The sequence below is a fragment of the Nerophis lumbriciformis genome, linkage group LG28, assembly GCF_033978685.3.
Source record: "Nerophis lumbriciformis linkage group LG28, RoL_Nlum_v2.1, whole genome shotgun sequence".
Lineage (NCBI taxonomy): Eukaryota > Metazoa > Chordata > Actinopteri > Syngnathiformes > Syngnathidae > Nerophis > Nerophis lumbriciformis.
Window position 1 is genome coordinate 7,791,626 of NC_084575.2, and position 22,877 is coordinate 7,814,502.

Below are 22,877 nucleotides of genomic sequence, written 5' to 3' on the forward strand. Positions count from 1 at the left end.
TTTTCTGTTGTTCACAATCATTATAAAAGACCTGACAATGGATATATATATTTTTTTAAATCACACTCTAACTCATAAATCTACAAACCCCGTTTCCATATGAGTTGGGAAATTGTGTTAGATGTAAATACAAACGGAATACAATGATTTGCAAATCCTTTTCAACCCATATTTAGTTGAATGCACTACAAAGACAAGATAATTGATGTTCAAACTCTACTTTTTTTTTTTTTTTTTTTGCAAATAATAATTAACTTAGAAATTCATGGCTGCAACTTGTGCCAAAGTAGTTGGGAAAGGGCATGTTCACCACTGTGTTACATCACCTTTTCTTTTAACAACAGTCAATAAACGATTGGGAACTGAGGAAACTAATTGTTGAAGCTTTGAAAGTGGAATTGTTTTCTATTGTTTTATGTAGAGCTTCAGTCTTTCAACAGTCCGGGGTCTCCGCTGTCGTATTTTACGCTTCATAATGCGCCACACATTTTTTATGGGAGACAGGTCTGGACTGCAGGTGAACCAGGAAAGTACCCGCACTCTTTTTTTACGAAGCCATGCTGTTGTAACACGTGCTGAATGTGGCTTGGCATTGTCTTGCTGAAATAAGCAGGGGCGTCCATGAAAAAGACGGCGCTTAGATGGCAGCATATGTTGTTCCAAAACCTGTATGTACCTTTCAGCATTAATGGTGCCTTCACAGATGTGTAAGTTACCCATGTCTTGGGCACTAATGCACCCCCATACCATCACAGATGCTGGCTTTTGAACTTTGCGTTGATAACAGTCTGGGTGGTTCGCTTCCCCTTTGGTCCGGATGACACGATGTCGAATATTTCCAAAAACAATTTGAAATGTGGACCCGTCAGACCACAGAACACTTTTCCACTTTGCATGAGTCCATCTTGGATGATCTCGGGCCCAGAGAAGCCGGCGGCGTTTCTGGATGTTGTTGATCAATGGCTTTCGCTTTGCATAGTAGAGCTTTAACTTGCACTTACAGATGTAGCGACCAACTGTATTTAGTGACAGTGGTTTTCTGAAGTGTTCCTGAGCCCATGAGGTGATATCCTTTAGAGATTGATGTCGGTTTTTGATACAGTGCCGTCTGAGGGATGGAAGGTCACGGTCATTCAATGTTGGTTTCCGGCCATGTCGCTTACGTGCAGTGATTTCTCCAGATTCTCTGAACCTTTCGATGATATTATGGACCGTAGATGTGGAAATCCCTAAATTTCTTGCAATTGCACTTTGAGAAACGTTGTTCTTAAACTGTTTGACTATTTGCTCACGCAGTTGTGGACAAAGGGGTGTACCTCGCCCCATCCTTTCTTGTGAAAGACTGACCATTTTTTGGGAATTTGTTTTTATACCCAATCATGGCACCCACCTGTTCCCAATTAGCCTGCACACCTGTGGGATGTTCCAAATAAGTGTTTGATGAGCATTCCTCAACTTTATCAGTATTTATTGCCACCTTTCCCAACTTCTTTGTCACATGTTGCTGGCATCAAATTCTAAAGTTAATGATTATTTGCAAAAAAAAAAAAAAGAAGTTTATCAGTTTGAACATCAAATATGTTGTCTTTGTAGCATATTCAACTGAATATGGGTTGAAAATGATTTGCAAATCATTGTATTCCGTTTATATTTATATCTAACACAATTTTCCAAATCATATGGAAACGGGGTTTGTAAAAAAATGTCCACTTGCAATGGAGTCAATGGGAGGTCCTCTATAACCATCCAAAAAGTGCCAACAATACTCCATTTGCATTTCGTGGTTTGAATACCAACCAAGTATTAATGATATTGTTATTATAAGTGCTAACGCAGACAAACTATTTATAGCTTGTGTGTCTATGTTGACATCACCGGCTGGTGAGCTCCTTCCTCGCCTCGGTGCTGGTGAAAGATTATTCCAGATCATGAATTATGCCTCTCACCTGGATAGTAGAAGGATGAAAATGTACTTTGACAAGTTGGTCCCGTTTGACAGCCAATTTAGACCCGGCAATGGCGAACGACACAAAAAGATGCTTGGCTTCACCCCTCTCTTCTGTGCGACGATTATGAATCATTGTTTATCTAAATGGGAATATAACAAGATTATATCAGTCTGTGTCATAGTCACAGCAGACCTTGTACAGTAAGTGATGTTTTTTGTTTGTTTGTTGGCTCTCATGAATTCTGTAGTGTGTAATATTCAGTAATCTTGTTAAAAAAAAACGAACGTTGTGATGTGTTTTTGAAATTAATGCGCTAATGAGCAAAAATATGTAAATACATATATATACCTACACTTTCTAACAGTCGCTTCCGGATGCGTCATTTTGGGGCGGTCTTATTTACGTGGCTCACCTTCGACAGCGTCTTCTCCCCGTCATCTTTGTTGTAGCGGTGTAGCGTGCAAGGACGGGAGTGGAAGAAGTGTCAAAAGATGGAGCTAACTGTTTTAATGACATATAGTTTTTACTTCAATCAATAACGGAGCAGCATCTCCTCATCCGTGGCTCACTAGTGCAACAACAACATTGGAAATGTGTCCCGTGAAAAAGCGTCCGACCGGAAGTCTCTAATAACTAAAGTTCCTTGGGTGAATAATGTAAACTCACTACACCGGTATGTTTTAGAGCTTTACTGACATCATTTTACACTACTTTGTATTATAAATAGCAACAGCAGAGGGTGAATCTCCCATCACAAGAAGATAGGGAAAAAGAAGAAGCTTATGGCATCGGCACGGACGTGCGCACATTTTCAGGACTTCTGCAGATCCCAAATACACATCAGCAGGTACCAGAAGGTAAGAAAAGTTGGTTTTGCATAATATTGCGAAACAAAATGCCAGATAATATGTCTGCTAATGGGTGCCATTTTGTGGTCCTTATACACACACCATAGTAATACTTGTATCTCTGACTACGGTAGCCGTAATGGTCCGACAATCCATCAAGCCGTGCGGCTTTTAAAGTCCTACTAAAACATTTTGACAGATTTTTGTGTGTGTAATGTTCTTTATTTTCAATGGAACTTAAAACGTTTTGTTGTTTAATGGCGTCATATTGCAGTTTACAGGTATCTCTTATGTGTGACTACCATCTACTGGTCACACTTATCATTACACCTTGTACTAAATAAAATTGCTTCGAGGTCGGTAAGCACAACCAGAATTATGCCGTACATTAGGCGCACCGGGCTATAAGGCGCACTGTCGAGTTTTGAGAAAATGAAAGTATTTTAAGTGCGCTTTATAGTCTGAAAAATACGGTACATGAACAAATTGAGCCTTTTGTCAGTCATTTTCAATCTTTGTTTCGGCTACTTGCAATTCTCCTCCACACGTTTTCCTGTGTACAGTAGTATTAGTAGTGTTAGTGTTCATGTTGGAGGTGGAACTAGTCATTTTAATACAACGCTGAATTTTAATGTACACATTGCTTTGAAATTGTAGGAGAATGATTTTTATTCAAGGCCTCGTATCAGCTGGTATTTGACACATACCCCCATATGGCTGCCGGGGGATATGCCTGTTGTATGATTCTTTCATTTTGGGCCTTTTAGAATCAGCATGTCTTCGTCTATTTGTGTCAAGAAGGTAAAATTAGGTCTGAAAACCTTTTGACAAGTGGACTTCATGTCCATTAGATATTTTCAAAGTGTAGAATGCCATCCACCTTAAACAGAATATTCTACTTTGAAAGGCTCCAGCGCCCCCCGCGACCCCAAAGGGAATAAGCGGTAGAAAAAATGGATGGATGGAAAGTAAACTGGATCATTTATTTTGTGTTTATGCATGACTTCTTGTCCCACACGAGCAGATTTTAGCTCAATTGAACCGCCTTGTTATGTCGACCACTAAATATAGAAGTCAGGCGGTGGAAACTGACATGTTGACTTCAAAACAAAAAAGGGAACGAGTCTGTCGCTGTGGCGCCGCCATTTCACATCCAGTGGAAATCCCCGGTTACACTTATAAACGTTGCTTGGCGAGATAAATGACGTAACCATACTTGGGGTTCAAGGCACGAAGCAAAAGGAAATACACTTTCAACCCACAGCACTCGCAGTGAGCAAACTTGACCACAAGATGGCGCCATAGCAGAGACAACAATACAGAATACAGATTTACATTGTAAACAACCTCATATTTTTCCAACTTTATACATCAATAACTGACAATACAATCACAGGGGGCGCTGGAGCCTATCCCAGCTGCACTCGGGCTAAAGGGAATTTATGGCAATATAGATTTTAGGACATTTTGCCCACCCCTTGTAAAAAGTGGTTTTCTTTTCCTGTGAATAATGTTGTAAACAGCAGTGTGTTTGTTTTCAGGCCAATTCATATACTAACTTGTTATTTTAAGTACATGTAAACCAGGGGTGTCAAACTCAAATACAGAGTGGGCCAAAATGTAAAAGTGAACAAAGCCGCGGGCCAAGGTTGAACAAATTAACCTTTTAATAGGGACCCAAACACGTTTTGCATTAAATATTGAACAAGCAAGGCTTATATAACTTTATAGTGACATGCAAAATCCAGTTTCAAATAATAATAATAATAATTTAAAAAATATCAATGGCATATCAAATACAATTTAAATAAAAATGTAATGCCTCTTTTCTATTTGCAGCCGTCTGAGGTACATATATACATTAACTTTTTCCACAGGCTAATACATTTGAAAATACCAGTAAAATAATGAATAAACCAACCATTCAGGACTTTAAACCGCTCAGTTTGCAACACACTGATCCAATCTGATGTGCCAAAGCCAGATACCTGGCATCTTTTCTTGGATGCTAGTTCATTAATGTCGGGGATCAGGCTTTGAGCTGAGGCAACCCTCATTATCGAACAAAGGTGTTCATCAGTCATTATATCTCGTATTCCACAGTCTTGGGGGCGTGCCTTGCAGGCACTGCTTTTAACGTCCTCTACGAGCTGATGTCATGTCCGCTTTTCATCCCTTCGAACAACGTGCCCGCGCAGTCACAAGATGTGAGCGGCTTTAGTACGCACACACATGTAAATGCAAAGCATACTTCATCAACAGCGATACAGTTTACACAGAGTGGCTGTATAGCAACTTTAACATTGTTAGAAATATACGCCACACTGTGAATCCACACCAAACAAGAATGACGAACACATTTCGGGAGAACATCCGCACAGTAACACAACATAAACACAACAGAACAAATACCCAGAATCCCATGCAGCACTAACTCTTCCGGGACGCTACAATATAAACCCCCGCTACCTCCAAACCCCGCCAAACCCCCTTACACACACACATACACACACCTTGTAGCGTCAGGTTCCAGGTGTTGTGCCGGATAATGCACCCCCGGCGTAGAATGCACGCCCTAGCGGGAGTGTTATATCAACTAAAGCCCACACTTAAAGTTTCCACGTGCTAGATTGAATGTATTTGAAAAAGTTATTTAATAAGAAGCCAAAAGTGCAAAAACAATAATGTTTGTGTTGGAGGAGTTGCGAATGAATGAAATATGAAATTTGTGCTGCAGTCGCTGCTGGGCCACAACATTAGGTACACCTGCAGACCGAGAAAATCTGGACATTTTTCAAGCATGTTTGTCATTTTGTGTCCTGCATACGTCTGTGAAGAACAACTTCTGCCTGAAAAACAGGAGAGTAGCTTCAGGATGTTGAAGGAGGATCCACCACAGAGGAAGACCAGGCACCACGGACCCTCTGGCTTCTCCTTTTCCTCTTTGACACAGACCCTTCCCTGTAAAAAGGAAGAGGAAGACTCACTGACCCCCCACATTAAAGAGGAAGAGGAGGAACACAGCATCAGTCAGGAGGGAGATCATATTGAAGGACTGGTGGAGTTCCCAGTGACTGGTGTCCCTGTGAAGAGTGAAGATGATGAGGTCAAAGGTGAGAGTGAGGAGAAGAGAGAGGCGGAGCCTCCAAGCAGCAGCTCAACACAACACATGACAACAGAAGCTGATGGAGACCACTGTGGAGGATCACAAGCAGACAAGATCTTAGCTCCACTATCAGATAGTGAGGACACAACGTCACACTCTCCTGACACTGATGATGAAGACTCTAAAGATGATAAGACATGTCACACTGACAACACTCACTTCAAATGTTCTGACTGTGACAAAACCTTTAAATACCAATGTCATCTGAAATGACACATGAGAATACACACTGGAGAAAAAACGTTTTCCTGTTCAGTGTGTGGTTCAAGTTTTGCACAAAGTCGAGATTTGAAAAGTCACATGAGAAGACACACTGGAGAAAAAGTGTTGAGTTGCAGTGTGTGTGATGAAAGATTCTCTCATGAGTACCAACATAACAAACACAAGTGTGCTGGTGAGAACAGCAGCAGTAAAATAGAAAAGTGTTGCGCAGACCTCCACCAGGCCAAACCTCCCAGTAGTAAAGAATCCCTCAAAAGAAAGCAGAATCCAAATGATGATCAGGATCAACACCAAAATCTAATCACTTGTTCCTTATCCCATTTCTGACATGTCCTGACAGTTTCATTAACATCTGACTATACTTTTTTTTTTTTGATTCCAACTAAATGACAATCAAACAAACCCCAAATCACTTTTAGTTACTTTTCAATTACTTCAATAGCAAACATGTAAATATGTTTCTTAGTTGCACATTCTGGAAAACAACATCCACACAACAGTTTATATTTATTATCCATTCTTACCAATATTTTTAATTGTGTACTAACACATCACTTTGTACTTCTGCTAACATTTAAGAAGTGAAGATGATGATATGGTTCAGTGTGCCCTTTCACAGGCTTGCTGTGTCCAAAACAAGTCTCCACCATGGTGGTGCCAGCCGTCATACTACTTGTACAATATAATTATGCACACCTTTTGTAAGATAGACATTTCTGTTTGTACTAGCAGATTCAAACCAGCGCTGTATCCTTTGCATGTGACCTTGTAGAATAAAATGTCTGTTTTTTAGGACTAATGGTCTGATTCTTTGTGGTGTTTTAACAAAAATAAAAGTCTATTCTTTCAATTGGTGCCATGACCCAGATTGGCTGACACTGAGGACTCGAAATGTGTTATTTTGCAAGAAGATCTAGGCCCCTATTGTATACGGATTTATTGATAAAGACTTTTAGCACAGATTGCCTCGAACGGCTGCATGACCCACAAGAACATCACTGGTCTGATGTCATGTCTCACAACGGTCGTTAATGACTTGGAGATGGTCCTCCTTGTGAGTCATGAAGTGCATTGTCATCAGCGAAAGAGCCTTGAAAATGATTTTTTCTTGTGTCTTTGTCTTTGCAGCGAAACATCTCAGATCAAACACGGATCCGTCTTGTTATCTGAAGTAGACGCCAATGCCAAGGTTCTTGACAGCATGGGGGATGACTTACATGAAGAAGAGGTTGACGGTTGACACCATTACTGATCCCAAAGCTGCCAGTATAGTCCCCGTTTGAGAGGACCTGACCAATCATGTCATCGTGAGAGAGACTTATCATTATTGTGAACTTTTCTGGGCCACCCAATTTTGCCAACATAGACCAGAGTGCTTCACGATTCACTGTGTCAAAATCCTTGGTTAGTTCAACAAAGACCTACAGGTCCATCTGTTGCTCAATACACTTTTCTGAGAGTTGGCATATCGCAAATACCAGGTCAACAGTGCTTCTGCCCGGACAGAAACCACATTGTGATTCTCATGAATGCCATCTGTTAGTCTATTTTAGCAGGACACAAGCTTGAATCTTTCCATCGATAGAGAGAAGCGATATACCTCTGTAGTTACCACAGTCTGAATTTCTGTCATTTTTTAAAACATAATATGACAATGGTGGCATCTCAAAGGTCAGGCTACGTATCTCCTTTGTCCCAAATGGTTAACAGGATGTCGTGAAATGCCTTGAAGGCTGTGGGTCCTAAGGCTTTGTACACTTCGGCAGGTATGCCATTCTGAACTGCTGCTTTACCACAGCGTGTCTGGTCCATGGCAGTTCTCACTTTCCCCCAGTAGGAGGGAGGTACAGGCACGCCTTAGTTGGCTTCTGTGGTATCTGTTGTAATGCCTCTTGGTCAACAGCAGGTGGTCTGTTGAGGAACTGACTAACGAGTTCTTCCCAACACCCACTGATCCAAGATTTGCTCTTTAATTTGGTGGATGCATCGACAGAGATAGGACATGCAGTGCCCCCTTTGGCTGGACCGAAGATGACTTTGAGACGGCTGAAGAGCATTTTGAAGTTGATAGAGTCTGCGTAATGCTGGATTTCCTCAGCTTTTGACTCCCACCAAATGTATTGCATAGAGCAAAGCTCTCTTTGGACTTTGGCTTGACAGTCTTTGAATCTGTCATGGCGGGATCCACAGGTCAATATAGGCCCTTCTTTTTTCATCAAATTGCGCCTACAGCCATGTTGTACTGATCAAACTAGTCTTGATTAATTCTCTGCTTCTTGCCAAACACAGCTTGTGCAGTCGCTGTTACTACGTCCCTGAAGTGGGTCCATTTGTTTGGTGTACTGCCTGTAAGGGGTCCTTTTGAATCCAATTCTGGGTCCAAGCTGGTGGGAGAGGGAAGTTTGGCTGTATTAAATGATGCTTTAATAACCCATGCCTATACTTTTATGTGGTACTCATTGGGCTAAATCCAGAACCTTGGTTATTAGTTTTCCTGCCATCTTATGTGTCTTAAACAAAGTTCCTTGAATCCTTAAACTCCCCCAGCCGGATACTCACCAGAACCCCCTTAGTCCAGTACATCACCCTGGTCTTGCAGCAACTCCACTGGCTCCTCGTCAAAGACCGTAGCCAATTTAAGATCATTCTTACTTTCAAGATTATCCACAACCTCGCCCCGTCATATCTTCATATCTTTGGAACTTTAAAAGTATTTGAAAACGTGACGTCTTTGAAGGACAAACTTTTAAATACTTTTTGGGAGTTGCTTGTAGATGTGCAACATGTAGAAGTAAGACCTATGCTGACCCGCATGTATCAAATAAAGTAGAGGAATTTAATACAGTTATTTCTGTCAGGAGCTGGAATGCAGCTTAGCGACGTGACCCCAAGGATGCAGAGAAAATACTCACATGGAGGGGAGGAAAGAACAGAAAACTCAACCACAATAGGAGTGAAGGAAAACAAAAGAAGGCGAGTGCAGAAGTAAATGCACAAGAGACGGAACTAATTTTGTACCGGAAACATCACACGTACGCGAAGCAATGATCCGACGCTGTCTGGTTGACAATCTGGACTGAAATAGGAGATTGATTGGCAACATGGTACAGGTGTGTCCCGGTTGTATATCAGGCAGCTGGTGTGGAAGCCTGTGAACAGCACGAGGAAGTGAAAAACACCAAATAAGGGCACAGGACAGGAACTTATATACCACATACAGATAACAGGCAAATTTAAGTCCAAAACAGTTACAAAGATGTAACAATTTCCTCACTTTCGGACGAAGATATAAACCGCTATTCTCTCTGGTCGGTGGAACCAATCAGATGTTAGGACCCGCCCACTGACTTTGATGGCTGAGTTTGAAAGATAAAATACATTTATGTATTTAATTCCATTTGTAATGAATTATCACATTTAAGTAATTATTTAAAGATGTATTTATTTGTTTAGTTTTTGTCCCATTTGACCCTCCATATTTTTGGAACAGCAAGACTTCCACAATATGGACTCATTTAGCCTTTTCAAACACACTTATTCCAGAATGCTTATTCACTTTCATTTCAGCTATTTCTAGTTTCTTGTCTAAACTGACATGTTCTGTTTTATATTGTTCAATGTTGTAATGTTTGTATCGTCTCCAGAGAGGCACCTTGTAAATAAAATTGATTATTATTATTTGTATTATTCCTTAACAGAGGATTTGGTCCTTTCACATCATCTACAATTTTTTTTTTCCTGATAACTTTTTTTTTGTAAAACTAAAATGGCGGAGATTTACACATTTTTTGTCATGTTTATTTTCATAGCTTCTTTCAAGCCAAACAAAGGAAATAAGATTATTTTGCCAGAGCACATTTGTATCACTACTAGAGGTATTTTGTCAAAATAAAGGATTTTGCGTTTTATTTATATGAGCAGCAACATTTAAATGGTACTATATGTAGGACTTTACAATACTGCACTGCCATCTACTGGTGACTTTTGGCTACCGCACGATAAATTGACGTGTCGGCGAGAGGCAGTAGCTTAGTTTCACTTTCACTTTGCCTTTTACCTCATTGTCATCAGAATAAAACACGGAACCAAAATGTATCGTTTTATTGGTGAATAATATAACAATATATACATAATTTTAGTTATTGAAACAATTACTACAAAATAAAAAAAAAATCATTTTATTACAAACAACAGTTTTAACAAAGTCAATAATGCAAAATAAATGTAGAAAATCAAAAAGTGATCACGCTCCTGATTTACTACAAAGCTTTGACTCTTCTGCGCATGACACATCTCGCGAGAGCAGAGCAGTCATAGACGAGAGCAGAACCGTCTTGTAACGTCAAGCGTGCCAACTGTCGTGAAAGTACATTGACGCAGAAAGAAGCTAGAAGGACGCTAATAAGTCAGTCTTATTATTTGTTCTCCAGTTTGAAATATTTACGTCGTATAAAATACATCTTTGAGTCTTTATTTTAAGGATAAAATCGTCTCGATGTGCTAGAAGCACTTTGCTGCTTCTCGTGCTCGTTTATTGTTAGTTAGCTTAGCTCGCTAGTTAGCTTAGCTTGTTAGCTGCTAAGAGAAGTTATCAACACATCGCTAAGTAGAGATCAAGTGTGAGAGTAAAGTGTTGTGATTGTGTGAAAATATCTACATTACACATGTTGAGAGCGTTGGTGGATCAGCGACTAACTGCTGCCGTTGAAGAAATATTTGTAGTGTTAGAAAGAACGATAGCAGAATACGAGGCGGAACTTTCTAGAACAAAGGAGGAGAACAAGCTACTATTGGACGCTGTTTTCAAGAAACATCAAGTTGTGTTACACAGAACAGGTTTGTTGACTTCTTACTCTCACATCTTTACTAATTTTATATTTGATTATTAACACCTTTCTTCAATAGATGGTCAATCAGTGGTCTAGTGGTTAGAGTGTCCGCCCTGAGATGGTTAGGTTGTGAGTTCAAACCCCGGCCGAGTCATACCAAAGACTATAAAAATGTGAGCCATTACCTCCCTGCTTGGCACTCAGCATTAAGGGTTGGAATTTGGGGTTAAATCACCAAAAATGATTCCCGGGCGCGGCCACCGCTGCTGTTCACTGCTCCCCTCACCTCCCAGGGGATGATCAAGGGTGATGGGTCAAATGCAGAGAATATTTCGCCACACTTAGTGTGTGTGTGACAATCATTGGTACTTTAATTTCAACTTAATAGGAAGATGGTTTGTCTTGTGGGGATGATGCAATGCTTTCATTTAGATTCTTCATGAAAACGAGACAGTTTGAGGTTGATGTTCCTCTCAGTTTGTAACAATGTGTGATTGTTTTTGAAGGAGTTATGAGGAGTTTGCATAAGAAAGGCTACACTTTCATCACGGTACACATTCACTGCTCAGTGTTTCCCCCAGAAAATGTGTTAGTTAAGGTGGTGGGAGGGGGCGTCTCCCGGGATAGGCGGCCTGTCGCCACCATCACGTCTCCACCTCATCGCTGCCACCACAGCCTGGGGGGGCAATAGACTACAGATATTGAACACATTGTTTATTAAAAAATAACCAAATAACAATATCTTATAATAAATAAAAATATTAGAGAAATAAAGAAGCCTACAATTTTTGGTTGTGTTTTCCGCTCCATTGGCAAATGGCGATATACGATATATATCTCCATATTTTTTCCCGTAAAGTACAAACAAAACACAAAACAGTCCTAGTTACCTGAGATACTAAGTATGTCATTATTAGTAAGTCAATATTTTGACTTAGTAATTTGATGTTAGTTTGTCTAAATTGTCAGATGATTGCTTCTCTGATGTCTCCATCATGTCCAGAAGTCTCTTCTTTATCTGGACGTCGTCTTCTACTGCATTCAGCAACTTTGTCTCCTTTGGAAGTTTTCCTTTTAGTCTGTCCTGCTTGTGGCTGTTGAGTTTTGCTTAGTGAAAAAAAAAGAAATTATGAGGATTTTTACAAAATGACATTCAACAATCATGAATACATTATTTGGGATAAAGCCACTTTAGCACAGGTGTAAGATAGTGACATGTTATTTACAACATGTCAAATGGCCCTCAACATCGTCAGGAAACAATGTGTGTCAATAAAACACTTAAAGATATTTTATTTTGACAGAAAATTTTTTTTTAATGCAACTGCAGTTTACTTAACTCAATATTATTTATTACAAGAAACTACTCAAATCATTTTTAATACAAGCCTATTTAAATACATGTAAAACAGCTGAACTTTAATTTATGCTTGCCATCTTGACTTCTGATTCCAAAGCAAGTATTTTTGTCACACTGTTGTCAAACAATGATCATATTCAAACAAATATGATTCCACATTGTTGAAAGTGGTCATCTGAGAGCATTTGGAATTGCAGTGCAGTTCATATAAAAATGTTTTGATGCCACATCTATCTGCCTTTTAACAATATTACTTCCTAGCAATGAAGTTAGCGCCCACATACCTGAATTACAGCTCTTCTCTCTTTCACCACAGAAGATTGTGGATAGTTCCTATTGGAACCTTGCCGCTCTTGTACATCATTGGGCATATCTTTGTCTGTGACCAGGCTGTCAAGGGTCAATGGAGAATCCCAACTCCTGTGAGAGCTTGTGTCAATATCTGATGTTTCTATTCCAAATGGAATGGATGTAGTTGATGGAGAACCGCCCCAGGTCTGCTGGCATAGTTGGAAGTACAGCAAAACAACTCTAGCGTAACCACTTCTTCCACCTGCGTCCACTGCTTGTCTGTACTTTCCACAAATCACTTTCAGTTTAGTGTCGATAGTTGTTTTTGTCATGTCCTCTTTCCGATGAGGAAATTCCTCAGATGTCCCTCCAAGTCCGTACCGTTCCAAAATAGGGTAAGAATGTCACCAGACTTGGACTGGCAAGTTTACCAGTCAACACTATGTTGAGTTGTGTTAACTTTAAGCTCCAAGACGATGCTTAAAAGTAGCTCTACTTCTCTGTCAGTCCACATATATAATTCTTTGTTGCCGTGACCCGCCATTTTTTCTATATGCCGCCTCCAGAAATGACGTTTTGGATGTTTCTGATTGGCTAAAATGGTCTTAAGTCCTAGGCTACAGCGCCCCCAGTATTTTGGCATGTGTATGACACTCAGTGTATGCGTTTGCTTGGGGACAGTAATAGTTTCTTTAAATGCTCACGTGTGGCTGGAGATCCTGTTAAGATGTTAGTTTAGGCGGTGGCTCTTTGTTGTTAAGGCGGTCGCCTTAACAACAAAACGCTGCGGGAAACCCTGCTGCTACAAGAAAGCCTGAGATGGTTTCAGTTAAAATATTTTTTAACTCACATTACTATGTATAAATTAGCATTTAAAATACAAATATACGGCAAGAAAATAAATGAAAATATAATTTACAATAAGCAAAAGGCGTTGTATAGTCCCAGTTACGAGTAGCCGGTACCTGTAATGTATTCTCTTTTTGATAGGGAGTTCCACATTTTGGTGGGATAGCAGGAAAATGATTTAAAATTTTTTTCGGAGAAATCTGGGTTGAATGTGATTTGTACAACTACCTCTGGGTAGTTGCAATACATGGTGATTTTAGTGGTATGGTGTATCTTGTACACCATATCAACTGCAAGAAGCTGTACTCTGAAATGGTTGGTGGAAATGTGAGCCCGAGATGGACGGTTGAGTAGAAGCCCAATCATTTTGTTTTGGCTGTCTGGAGTTTGTTTTTCAGGGCTTTTAAGGCATCACGGTACCAAACATGAACTCTGTAGTCAAAGTGGGGTTAAATGAGTGCTTGTGTTAGTCTTAAGTGTATTTCTACCCACCAGCGGGGTGATCCTACTATGTAAGAACTAGGGATGTACGGTATACCAGCATTCGTATAGTACCACGATACTAATGAATCCTATTTGGTACTATACCCCCTGTAAAATATACTACTTCTATGATTATATCAATACTTTTTGGCATCACAACATCTTCTTTTGTTTAAAAAAAATATATTATGTTTATAAAGTCAGTAAATATGTCACTGGACACATGAGGACTTTGAATATGACCAATGTATGATCCTGTAACTACTTGGTATCAGATTGATACTCAAATTTGTGGTATCATCCAAAACTAATGTGATGTATCAAACAACAGAAGATAAAGTGATTATTACATTTTAACAGAAGTGTAGATAGCACATGTTAAAACAGAAAATAAGCAGATATTAACAGTAAATGAAGAAGTAGATTAATAATACATTTTCTACCACTTGTCCTTAATAATGTAGACAAAATAGTAGGTAGATAAATGACACAATATGTTACTGCATACGTCAGCAGACTAAAATAGGAGCCTTTGTTTGTTTACTTACTACTAAAAGACAAGTTGTCTAGTATGTTCACTATTTTATTTAAGGACAAACTTTCAATAAGAAACTTATGTTTAATGTACCCTAAGATTTTTTTGTTAAAATGAAGCCATTAATGCACTTTTTGTGGTCCTTTCTATTTAGAAAAGTATCAAAAAGTACCGAAAAGTATCGAAATACATTTTGGTACAGGTCCCGGTACCAAAATATTGGTATCAGGACAACACTAGTAAGAACAGAATTCGTCAGTTGATTATTTGACTGCCTTAGTAGTAATTTTTTCACTGGAGAGATTAGTCTCTACGATGCAGCCAAAATAGGTACCGTATTTTCCGCACTGTAAGGCTCACCTAAAAACCTCCAATTTCCTTAAAAGCTAACAGTGCGCCCTATAATCCGGTGCGCCTTATATATGGACCAATATTGAGCCACAACAGGTCTCGCAACTACGGTAAGAAGCTGCTGACTTCATTTTCCCCCGTAGAAGAAGTAGTGTGCTACGGCTGCTTACCGTAGAAGAAGAAGCGCTTCTTTTTCTACGGGGGGAAATGAAGTCTGCGGCTGCTTACCGTAGAAGAAGAAGAAAAATGGCTCCTATTAAGAGACACACTTACGACACAGAGTTCAAACTCAAGGCGATCAGTCACGCAGTAGAACACGGGAATAGAGCAGCAGCGAGAGAATTTAACATAAACGAATCAATGGTGCGTAAGAGGAGTAAGCAACATGATGACCTGCGCCAAGTAAAGAAGACTAAACAGAGTTTCCGAGGGAACAAAGCGAGATGGCTACAGTTGGAGGACAAAGTCGAACAGTGAGTTGTTGAACAGAGAGCAGCAAGTAGAAGTGTCAGTACAATCACTATTTGTTTTGTTGACATTCCCTTTAGCGCAGCTCCATCTAATGGATGCATAACGTAACCCCAGCCTCTACTGTAGCGTCTATTCTATGCGCCTTATAATGCGGTGCGCCTTATATATGAACAACGTTTTAAAATAGGCAATTCATTGAAGGTGCGCCTTATAATCCGGTGCGCCTTATAGTGCGGAAAATACGGTAATCTCATTTTTGTTTGTTATAATATTGTCACCCACTTTGACTGTGAAGTTATCTACTTTTCTGAGGTTAGGAATTGACCCAAAAACCTGTGTACTTGCAAGTACCAGGCGAGTCTTAATGTGCCAGTTTGTCATTGATAGCCTTGCTAGTCTAGGTTTTAAGGATTGTAGCTTCACTTGTTTTGTGGTCATAAGCCTCGGTTCTATGTTCTTTATGGGTACAGAAAATGATGGAATGATCACTTAAGCCGCATACAGTAGTTCCACTTGTGGTGATCTTAGACTGGTCAGAAGTAACAACGAGGTCTATGAAGGTTTAAAAGGACTCACTCACCCTGGTAGTTTGCTTAAATGAGACAATGTTGGTGACACAGCTTAGTGAAGGTTTTAAAAATGGGTGCATCCTTTCGGGACATATCTGTGTTCCAGTCCCCAAGAAGATGTAAACCTGTATCAACATCCATCGGGCCATCCATTTTCTACTGCTTGTCCCGTTCGGGGTGCTAGTGCCTATCTCAGTTGCATTCGGGCGGAAGGCGGGGTACACCCTGGACAAGTTGCCTCCTCATCACAGGGCCAACACAGATAGACAGACAACATTCACACACTAGGGACCATTTAGTGTTGCCAATCAGCCTATCCCCAGGTGTATGTCTTTGGAGGTGGGAGGGGCCTATCCTCAGGTGCATGTCTTTGGAGGTGGGAGGAAGCCGGAGTACCCGGAGGGAACCCAAGAAGTCACGGGTAGAACATGCAAACTCCACACAGAAAGATCCCGAGCCCAGGACCTTTGTATTGTGAGGCACACGCACTAACCCCTGTTCCACTGTGCTGCCCCCTGCATCAACATGTTTACACAAAACTCACACACTCACCAAAAAACATTTTATACTGTAATCAAATCTAATTATTTCACTTCCTGATTCTGACTTACATGCAACAATAAGTGAAAGTAAACATTTATTTTCAGTTACCAAAGTAGTCAACGCTTTAAATTAATTAAAAGAGCATAAAGGTGACTGGCTTTCCTTCAGCATGTCGTAGATGGTCTCCAATTCCTAAAGAGGAATTGTTGATGGAGATACCCCATAAAAACACCACATAGTAAAACATGTTTTGGTAAAAGTTCCTTTTGGCCCAGCCAACAAAATGACCACAAAGAAGTATTTTGCATGATGACAAAAACATACAATTTAAGTGATTTTGGAATTAGATTTTTTTATTTCCATGATATTGAAATGATGGTAATGACTATGTCATTACAAGATTGTGGTTAAGTTTAGAGATAAAGTTTAGGTGTCATAGACCGTATACACAATAAAATATTTACACATCAGTGAGTGTAAAGTTAAGAATGCCTCAATCAATGCTGCCTCGTACTTATAAAAACTTTTCAAATTGCCCCCCATCAAATTTCCAAGTCTGTTTTTGTTCTCACTGTGCCACTTTTGAATTCATTTTAGGTAAAAAGGAGGTATTTCCCGTGTTTTTATTGGTTGTTTTGCTACACACTTTTAACGGAAGAACACAAATAATGTCATTGTGTTAACAGTGTCAGTCAAAACTACAAACCCTGTTTCCATATGAGTTGGGAAATTGTGTTAGATGTAAATATAAACGGAATACAATGATTTGCAAATCTTTTTCAACCCATATTCAGTTGAATATGCTACAAAGACAAGATATTTGATGTTCAAACTCTTAAACTTTATTTTTTTTTTGTGCAAATAATAATTAACTTAGAATTTCATGGCTGCAACACGTGCCAAAGTAGATGGGAAAGGGCATGTTCACCACTGTGTTACATGGCTTTTCCTTTTAACAACACTCAGTAAACGTTTGGGAACTGAGGAGACACATTTTTTAAGCTTCTCAGGTGGAATTCTTTCCTATTCTTGCTTGATGTACAGCTTAAGTTGTTCAACAGTCCGGGGGTCTCCGTTGTGCTATTTTAGGCTTCATAATGCGCCACACATTTTCAATGGGAGACAGGTCTGGACTACAGGCAGGCCAGTCTAGTACCCGCACTCTTACTATGAAGCCACGTTGATATAACACGTTGCTTGGCATTGTCTTGCTGAAATAAGCAGGGGCGTCCATGGTAACGTTGCTTGGATGGCAACATATGTTGCTCCAAAACCTGTATGTACCTTTCAGCATTAATGGCGCCTTCACAGATGTGTAAGTTACCCATGTCTTGGGCACTAATACACCCCCATACCATCACAGATGCTGGCTTTTCAACTTTGCGCCTATAACAATCCGGATGGTTATTTTCCTCTTTGGTCTGGAGGACACGACGTCCACAGTTTCCAAAAACAATTTTAAATGTGGACTCGTCATACCACAGAACACTTTTCCACTTTGTATCAGTCCATCTTAGATGAGCTCAGGCCCAGCGAAGCCAACGATGTTTCTGGGTGTTGTTGATAAACGGTTTTCGCCTTGCATAGGAGAGTTTTAACTTGCACTTACAGATGTAGCGACCAACTGTAGTTACTGACAGTGGGTTTCTGAAGTGTTCCTGAGCCCATGTGGTGATATCCTTTACACACTGATGTCACTTGTTGATGCAGTACAGCCTGAGGGATCGAAGGTCACAGGCTTAGCTGCTTACGTGCAGTGATTTCTCCAGATTATCTGAACACTTTGATGATATTACGGACCGTAGATGGTGAAATCCCTAAATTCCTTGCAATAGCTGGTTGAGAAAAGTTTTTCTTAAACTGTTCAACAATTTGCTCACGCATTTGTTGACAAAGTGGTGACCCTCGCCCCATCCTTGTTTGTGAATGACTGAGCATTTCATGGCATCTACTTTTATACCCAATCATGGCACCCACCTGTTCCCAATTTGCCTGTTCACCTGTGGGATGTTCCAAATAAGTGTTTGATGAGCATTCCTCAACTTTATCAGTATTCATTGCCACTTTTCACAACTTCTTTGTCACGTGTTGCTGCCATCAAATTCTAAAGTTAATGATTATTTGCAAAAAAATAAAAAATGTTTATCAGTTTGAACGTCAAATATGTTGTCTTTGTAGCATATTCAATTGAATATGGGTTGAAAATTATTTGCAAATCATTGTATTCCGTTTATATTTACATCTAACACAATTTCCCAACTCATATGGAAACGGGGTTTGTATTTCTATTCTCTCTTTATCTTATTTACTTATTTACCCAACAGACGTCCAGCAGCCCCCTCACATGAAAGAGGAAGATGAGGATCCACACAGGAAAGAGGAAGAGGAGGATGATGTCAGCAAGTTTCCACTGACTGTTGTCTCTGTGAAGACTGAAGAGCATGAAGACAAAGCACCTGAGTCCTCACAGCTTCATCACAGTCCAAGTAAGCACATATCATTTTATTCTCAGGGCATTCAATCCATCACAACTGGACTGTTCACTTTGTCTTAGAAGACTCATCCAAGTAGGCTTCATCACTTCATGCTCATACACTTCAAGTCTTAAATCTAATCATTGGAATTTAGAGGGGAACTGCACTTTTTGGGGGATTTTTTCTGTCGTTCACAATCATTATAAAATACATGATGGTGGATATATATTGTTTTAAAATCACATTGTAACTCATAAATGTAAATAAAAGTCCACTTGCAAAAGAGCCAAAGGGAGGTCCTCTATAACCATCCAAAAAGGGCCAATAATACTCCATTTGCATTTTGTGGCTTGAATAGCAAGCAAGTATTAGTGATATTGTTATTATAAGTGCTAACGCAGACAAACTATTTATAGCTTGTGTGTCTATGTTGACATCAGCGGCTGGTGAGCTCCGTCCTCACCTCGGTGCTGGTGAAAGATTATTCCAGATCATGAATTGTGCCTCTCACCTGGATAGTAGAAGGATGAGGACGTACTCTGACAAGTTGGTAACATTTGACAGCCAATTTAGACCCGGCAATGGCGAACAACACAAAAAGACGCTTAGCTTCTCCCCCCTTTTCCGTGCGACGATTATGAATCATTCTTCATCTAAACGGGAATATAACTAGATTTTATCAGTCTGCATCATAGTGACAGCAGACCTTGTACAGTAAGTGCTGTTCTATTATGTTTGTTGGCTCTCATGAAGTCTGCATTGTGTCATATTCAGAGATGTTGTTAAAAAAAAGCGAACCTCCTCTTGCGTTTTTGAAATGAATGCGCTAATGAGCAATCCAGCACCCCCCGCGACCCATAAAGGGACAAGTGGTAGAAAATGGATGGATGGGTGGATGAGCAAAAATAGGTAAATATTACATCTTTTAAAAATGCAGCTGTTACTAAATGACATATATACCCACTGCATGTACATAAAACCTTAATGGAGGTGTTTGGATGTTTTTAAGTACTTTATAGGCAGAATATTGTAAGCAGACTTTGGATCACATTTATTTACTATTTAGAATGCATAAGAAAGAAAAATGTGTGTTCTTGATAGGCAAAATAAATAAAAGTGTGGTTCCCTTTTAAGTGAAGTGAAGTATATTTATTTAACGCTTTTCTCTAGTGACTCAGAGTGCTTTACATAGTGAAACCCATTATCTAAATTACATTTAAACCGATGTGGGTGGCACTGGGAGCAGGTGGGTAAAGTACCTTGCCCAAGGACACAACGGCACTGACTAGGATTGAACATGGAACCGTCGAGTTGCTCGCAAGGCCGCCCTACCAACCGAGCCACGCCGGCCTTAGAATGTATTAAATTCTATCAAAATCTCGTAAAAATCATAAATACATGCTAGAAATGTTTCAATAATTCCATTAACAATATTTTTTATTTAGGAACTTTCTAATGTAGCATGTTTCTATCTACACTTCTGTTCAAATGTAATAATCACTTATTCACTTGTTTTGTTAAAATGTAATAATCACTTATTCACTTGTTTTGTTAAAATGTAATAATCACTTGTTTTGTTGTTTGATACTTTAGTTTTGGCTGATACTACCAATGTAGGTATCAATCCAGTACCAAGTAGTTACAGGGACAGTATCGGTCATACCAATGTGGATACTGATATTTAAAATGTTTCAAGATCATTGAATAATTAAATTTTTGTTCGCAATCATAATCAGACAAAAACACAGGATGGTGGTGTTAGAATATCAATGTAATATTTAAATATGGCTCTGCATGAAATCATTTGGTTTGTGCCCTTAAAGTCTTCCTGTGTCCATAAACCTATTTCCTGAGTTTGTAAACAATAACAAAATCAACAAATTATATATAATACAAATTATCGATCAAACCACTGTATCGACCTTATATTGATATTATACTTGGTATTGTTACTGTCGGTTTTTGTATCAATCGGTCCACATTTGTTTAAACTCAAGAGCTTTAGCAGGGTTTCTGTGTAATACTGGATGACATTAAATTATATATATATATATATATATATATATATATATATATATATATATATATATATATATATATATATATATATATATACCAAGTATATATATATATAATTTAATGTCATCCAGTATACTGTAATACTGGATGACATTAAATTATATATATATATATCCATCCATCCATTCTCTACCGCTTATTCCCTTTGGGGTCGCGGGGGGCGCTGGAGCCTATCTCAGCTACAATCGGGCGGAAGGCGGGGTACACCCTGGACAAGTCGCCACCTCATCTCATATATATATATATATATATATATATATATATATATATATATATATATATATAATTTAATGTCATCCAGTATTAGTTTTTACAGTGTAAGTACATGAATATATATATATATATATATATATATATATATATATATATATATATATTAGAGATGTCCGATAATATCAGCCTGCCGATAAATGCTTTAAAATGTAATATCGGAAAATATCGGTATCGTTTTTTTTATTATCGGTATCGTTTTTTTTATGTTTATTAAATCAACATAAAAAACACAAGATACACTTACAATTAGTGCACCAACCCAAAAAACCTCCCTCCCCATTCACACTCATTCACACAAAAGGGTTGTTTCTTTCTGTTATTAATATTCTGGTTCCTACATTATATATCAATATATATCAATACAGTCTGCAAGGGATACAGTCCGTAAGCACACATGATTGTGCGTGCTGCTGGTCCACAAATTAATCCCGCATAACAAACACCTCCCCCCTCCCGTCCATATAACCCACCAATACAAATCAAACACCTGCACAACACACTCAATCCCACAGCCCAAAGTACCGTTCACCTCCCCAAAGTTCATACAGCACATATATTTCCCCAAAGTTACGTACGTGACATGCACATAGCGGCACGCACGTACGGGCAAGCGATCAAATGTTTGGAAGCCGCAGCTGCGTACTCACAGTAGCGCGTCTCCAACTCAAAGTCCTCCTGGTAAGAGTCTATGTTGTCCCAGTTCTCCACAAGCCAATGGTAAAGCTTGACTGTCATCGTTCGGGAATGTAAACAATGAAACACCGGCTACGACGTAGCTGCTACGTGTTTGTGTTGCTGCAGCCGGGCGCTAATACACCGCTTCCCACCTACAGCTTTCTTCTTTGCTATCTCCATTGTTCATTGAACAAATTGCAAAAGGTTCACCAACACAGATGTCCAGAATACTGTGGAATTTTGCGATGAAAACAGACGACTTAATAGCTGGCCACCATGCTGTCCCAAAATGTCCGCTACAATCTGTGACGTCACGCGCAAACGTCATCATACCGAGACGTTTTCAGCAGGATATTTCGCGGGATATTTAAAATTGCACTTTATAAGTTAACCTGGCCGTATTGGCATGTGTTGCAATGTTAAGATTTCATCATTGATATATAAACTATCAGACTGCGTGGTCGGTAGTAGTGGCTTTCAGTAGGCCTTTAACTAATTAACTATTATTCAATCATCACCATATTTCATGTTTGTACTGTTGTTGGTTAATAAAAGTCTACAACCATAAAAGACTTCCAGTAAGATGTGTAATAAGAGCTATAAATGATTTAGATATGATAGTTTGTATGCATATATTTGATTAGGCCAACCTCACATCATGTGGATGGTTGGCATAAGAGCTGCAAAGTAAAATACAGTAACACCTCATTTGTTCTGCAGACGTCCAGCAGGTGTCAGCAGAGAGTCAAGAAGAGATTCCCTCCAAGCAGCAGGAGTGGAGCTCCAGTGTGGGACAGAAGGAACTGGAGCCCCCACACATTAAAGAGGAAGAGGAGGAATTGTGGGAGCAGCTTCAAAGGTTGGAGGAGGCTAACAATGAAGATGAAGCCCAGTCCTTACAGCTTCATCA

At 39.4% G+C, this 22,877-nt stretch overlaps 1 protein-coding gene across 2 annotated transcripts in view; it reads left to right on the top strand.

Moving 5' to 3' along the window:
• LOC133570505 (uncharacterized) overlaps nt 1-22,877 on the top strand; it is a 490,167-nt gene that overhangs the window by 237,905 nt on the left and 229,385 nt on the right. The gene's annotated exons all lie outside the window — the stretch shown is intronic.